Source organism: Bos taurus, unplaced genomic scaffold (genome assembly GCF_002263795.3).
Source record: "Bos taurus isolate L1 Dominette 01449 registration number 42190680 breed Hereford unplaced genomic scaffold, ARS-UCD2.0 Leftover_ScbfJmS_382, whole genome shotgun sequence".
NCBI classification, from domain to species: Eukaryota; Metazoa; Chordata; class Mammalia; order Artiodactyla; family Bovidae; genus Bos; species Bos taurus.
Genome location: NW_020191691.1, coordinates 3154 through 8704, shown reverse-complemented (window position 1 = coordinate 8704; position 5551 = coordinate 3154). Strand labels below are relative to the sequence as shown.

General features: G+C 51.5%; 1 pseudogene; it reads right to left on the bottom strand.

Moving 5' to 3' along the window:
- Window positions 1–1379: 1379 nt before the first annotated feature.
- LOC112445705 (melanoma-associated antigen B2-like) lies at window positions 1380–5230 on the bottom strand (annotated as a pseudogene).
- Window positions 5231–5551: the final 321 nt, after the last annotated feature.

Here is a 5551-nt window from a genome sequence, read left to right as displayed (position 1 = left end):
CTAAACAAAGAAAGCTAAGTCAATCAAACTTCTGCTTAGCAAGAAACTTCCCTGGTGGCTCAGTGGTAAAGAATCTACCTGACAACCAGATGTCAGTTCAATCCCTGGGTTGTGAAGATCCCCTGGAGAAGGAATTGGCAATCCACTCCAGTATTCTTGCCTGCAAAGTTCCATGGACAGAGGAGCCTGCCAGGCTACTGTCCATGGGCCCATAATGAGTCAGACACAACTTAGCAACTAAAGTAATCCTATATAAATTTTCTCTATCAGAGAATATGTTATTGAATTTAGAGGCAAGTGTTTTACCAGGATGCAATGCAAAACCTTATAGAATTTGTGTCAAGGACCAGTAATTCCCCTGCCTCCCAAAGCCCTCCCAACAAAACACCCCGATTTTCATGTATTTCACCACCACTAAAATCTAGCCCCGCTCAAGAGGTCTACTAGATTACACTCGAGATACCCTCATGTTTGGAGTGTGCTGGGGCTTCTTCTGTTCAGGGCCCAGAGTGCCAGCACAGTGACGTCTCAACATCCCATCACAAAGGAGAGAGTAATATGCATCAAACACCTGGTTTGTGGACTGTGTTCACCTGCACTGGGGCAGGAGCACTGGACACCTTCTGTTCTTTCCCCCAGGTGGAGATTCCCTCTGGTTGACTCACAATCTCAGGGTAACTGTTCAGGGAAGCTTCTCATTTCAGTCTCAGCCTCCCAACTTTGAGGGCCACCATGTAGGGATCTCGGCTCGGCTCACCATTATCACAGGTTCATCCAGCCCACCACGCAGCCAACTTAAAATGACCTCCCAGGAAGGAACAGGAAGACAAAGAAGATGTATATTATGATTAGCTTTCCAGCCCCACCTTAGCCTCTCACAACTTAAAAGGCTGGGAGTGTTGGTCGAACGCAGTGAAATAGTTGCCTCAGACCTAACTAGGGGCTGGAGGGACTGCTAGATGTGACTTTGGAGCACACACTGGCCTTGGCAGGACTATAAACCCTGACTGCAGCTTGGGCTCTCTCATCATCCTCTCTCAGAGCCTTTTCATAATCGGGTGGGAAGGCACTGGGAATGTTACCATTGACCTTGGCCAAAATACCAAACCTCAAAGTTTTGGTTTAAGAGAATAAAGGCTGAGAGAATTCATACCTCACTGCTCTCATCCCAACTCCCTCCCCAGCATCCTCCCTGATTTTTGTCACTTGTCTTAGATCATCACACCACCTTCCTTATGGAATCACTGCTCATATACTCAACACATCTACAGGCAGGTACAGGGTCTCCTTTATCTTTGCATCACCCCCACCAGCACAGAACCTTCTGAAGAGCAGATGCTCAAGTAAAGATGGGAATAAAGGAGCCACCAAGCAAGGAATGTAGTTTCTTATTGTTTTTATCGGCATTCTTGAATAAGCTAACAACATCTAAGTATATCGCTAAGGTTACTACTGAATAGAGAGAGAGACAAAGGTGAATAACATAAGTCAAAACTTGACTACAGCTTACTTGATTTTCATCTGTTTTAAAACTACAACATTCTTTCACATTTCCAAGAAAATTACTATTCCAAAGCTATGTTATCTTGTTCTGGATCCCCAAAGATGAAGGATTTTCTGAATTACACTACACAGTACCAAAACTCTTACTCTTATATCTGACAGACAACAACAAATCTGTGATCCATGTCATTCGTAAATTTGGATTCTGAATCTAAACAAACATGCTAGGAAATGAAACAACGTTTGAAAGGTAATAGTGTAAAACAGGAACACAAAGAAGATACGTATTGACATTTCCAGCCCTACTTTAGCCTCTCACTTCTTGAAAGGTTGGCAGTATTGGTCAAACAAAGTGAAGCTGCCGCCTGAGAACTCACTGGGCACTGGACGGATCTCTGGGTGGGACCCTGGAGCGGGCAGTGGCCCTGGCAGCACCACGAGACCTAACTAGAGATCTGCCTCGGGATCTCTTCTCTTCTCCCAAAGCTTCAGCATAATGGAACGGGAAAGCACTGGGGATGGTACTACTGATCTTGGCCAAAAACTCCAGCACCTTCATCTTGCTGGTTTCAGCGTAGGCTCTTGAGCCCCATAGGAACTCATAGCTCAGGGGATCGCTGTCGGGAATCTGACGATACACAAGGTAATTCTGCTGCACCCACTCTTCCGTGATGAGCTTCCTGGGATCCCCAAAGATTACATGCTGCTTTCCATCATAGATGCCCAGAACATTCAGGAACTCCCAGACATCAGCCTCAGAGGCGCGGTTGCCATTCACATAGATCACATTCAGCAGAGGCATCAGAAGCCCATTCTTCGGCACCTCACAGCTGCTTCTCAGCACGTCATCACTGATGAGGCCTATCTTGCTGACCACGGTGTAGGAGTAACCATTTGGCTTGACTTGCTTCAATTCAAGACCGAATGCCAGCTCCATGCATTTAGCTGCTCTCCTGAGGATCTCGGGGAAGCGTGTCTTGTACCTTTTGTGAAAAAGCTTCAGCATATCTATCTTCCTAATGGGCTCTTTCATCTTAAACTGATCAAGCAGGAAATTGACCAACGCTCCTGCCTTCTCGGTCAGAGGATCTAGAGGAGCGGTCTTAGCAGAGGTTGAGGCCCGGGAAGAATTTTCACGTTCCTCAACTTGGCCCCCGCCACGTGCTTTAGATCTTGGGCGTAAAGCCCCTGCAACAGGAGAGCTAGTGCTGCAGCTCCCTGAGGCTTCTGGCCCGCACCGGCAGGTGGGGAGCCTGGGGGCGTACTCCCAGAAGTAGGGGTGGGGGTGGCAGCAGCCTGAGCATTCCCGAGATCCTTGGTCTCCATGCGTGCCAGGCGGCGTTTCTCACACCACGGCGCTTGCTCTTCTGCCCCGAGGCATGACTATCAGCAGGCACAGCGGGCAGGGAAGCAGGCAGGCAAGTAGGTGATGCTGGAACCTGGAGAAGGGAAGATGAGTGGATGAGCTCCTTCAGCATGGAGGGAATAAGGCTGCTCTGCCCCTTTCCTTGAGAGCCCTACTCCAGGAACCGCTGGCCTCTTGTTCTTGGTCAGCCTATCCCCTGAGAACCCTGTGTAAGAAGTGAGAGCATGCCAGCCTCAGGCCACAGCCTGCCTGTGGCTGCCTCCAATGACAGAAGATCCTGGGAGTGGGGCCCTTTCTGGGTCCCTTCTTTCACACACACAACTGTCACATCAGCTCTTAGTGGGGCTGGGACCCCTGCCATGTGCTGCTTGAAAGGTGACACCTCAAAGCTCCCTGGGACCCATGAGAAGGAGCCAAGTCGTGGACACTGTAGGGGTGGATGGCACTGGCAGTTCTGGGGGCCTGCTCTGTCCTGAACTCAGTTCTCCACCATTCAGGGTCCTCATCTTGTCAACACCAAGGGTGTGGGCCCCTCCCTCCTGCCTCTGGTGCTGCCCCTTCAGGTGAAGAACCTCATCTCCCTTAGAAATGACACAAAGAAATGAGGGGCCTCAGCGGAGGATCAGGCAAGACTCTAGTGTTCATTTGATTAGCTGCAAGGGGGAGCGTGCTACCTTCAGTCCTCATTTGCAGTCCCCACTTTGACTCCTGGGAGAATCTGGGGGCTCCTTTCTCTCCTGGCTTGAGGACCTTTCTTCACAGCAAGGCCAACAGCTCCCTAAGATCGAATGGGGAAAGCCAGGGTGGCCTTACCTGGCCCTACCGCCACGGTCTCTGGGGCCTGAAGAACTGCAGCAGGAGGTTGAGGCCCTGTAATGGGTGCTACTCATGCAAGGTCCCCAGATTTTACTCAGGGGAGAGTCTAAGATTCCTTCCTCTGCTGACTCATTAGACTAAGACCCTCACTTCCCTGTTAGCTGTGAGTGAGGCACACTTCTGCCCGCCATGTATGCCTGGGGGCACCAAGGAGTGACAGTGCGAGGAATTCTGGGAGTTTCCCATAGTCCTCAGCATATTCTCTGTGAGTCCTGGAAAATGTTAGAAATTCTCCCTCTGCTACCTGAGCACGCTGAGGTTCCCAAGGTGAAAGAAAGTGTGAGCCACCTCTAGTCATCCCTGTCCCTGACCTCCCTGGGATGGCAGCAGGGGCTGGACTCTGTGGGACTTCACTGTTCTGTCATCACTGGCCCCTTTCGTCCTCACTTGGATGTGATTTATGTTCCTCCCTTAGTCCACACTGATTTTTCTGGCCTCAGATCAAGGCCCACATCTCCCTGAGTTCCTGGGGCTGAAAGTGAGGGGTGACATCTGGCAATCTCTGCCTGAGGTGCCCCAGGGCAGACAGGGACTGGGACTTGCAGGCCCCCACTGCTTTGGGTAGGTGCTCATCTAAGTCATCTCTCTGGGTCCTTATCATGACTCTGTGGACTCCTGGCAAGACCAGGAAATCTCTGTCTCTTCTTGAGATCTCTCCCTCCTACTAAGTCCCCCATCTCCCTGAGACCCACTAGAAAGCAGTGACATTTTTCCCGATGTCTAGCTATAGCTGTGTGTGGACTCCTGATGCAGACAGTCAGGAAGAGATTCTGCACTGCCCTCTGTTGTCACGGGGTAGCTGGATGGTCCCTCAACTCTTAGGTCCTCTTCTGGGCTCCTGGTACTAGCTGCGAATGCTCCAGTGGCGGACCTGAACCCATACCCCCATCAACGAGGTTCCTCACCTCCCTGCCAGGCTCTGGGGAGAAGCAAGTGGGGGTCATCTGGTCCCCATGCCTGGGTCTCCCAGGTTTGAGAGGAGTGATGTCGACTATGTGGTTCACTTCCTTCTGGGTGGGGTTCTCACATGTTCATTCAGTGTTACCACTGTGACTCCTTTTAGGAACCGGGCTTCCTCCCTATGTTGAATGAGGCCTCACCCATCAGACTCAAACCCAATGTCCCTGAGACCATCCTTGGAGAAAATGAGAGGGCATCTCCGCCTGAGAGCTCTAACCGAGCTTCCCAGGGCAACAGCAGAGGTGGCACTCTGTGTGGGCTCCTCTGTTCTAGGGGAGTCAGTTGTCTCCTTCTTCACATAGAATTGGTGCCTCAACATCTCTCATGGCCTGGGACTCCTCATTTTCTGCTGACTTGGGCAGCCGGACCTGAAACCAAGGCCCTCATCTCCCTCGGACCCCACAGGCAGAAGTCAGGGGCACCAGAACTGGCCAGCTCTTCCCTGGGACCCCCGGGGCTGACAGCTGAGGTGGCATCAGATGTGGCTCTCTCTACCGTGTATGGATCTTCCCCTCGACTCTGCATCCTTCCTGGACTCTGCCTTCTGTCAATCTGAGTCCAAGACCCTGCAAAAAGGTCTTCACCTTTCTGGGACCACAGGTGACAGAGTGAGCCACATCCTGCCAAAACTGATCTGGGGCTATGCTGCAAATCACAAAGGGCAGGATTCTCGAACCCCCGCCCCTTGCCCCAGTTCTGGAGTCAGGGGCTCCCTCAGTCCTCACTCAGGATTCTGGCCTCCAGTTTGGGTAGGGTTTGGGAGTGTTCCCTCTGCTGACCCGAGTCTACATGCCCCAAGGCAAAGCTCTCACCTCCCTGAGTGGCTAGAGGAGATGCTGGGGGTTC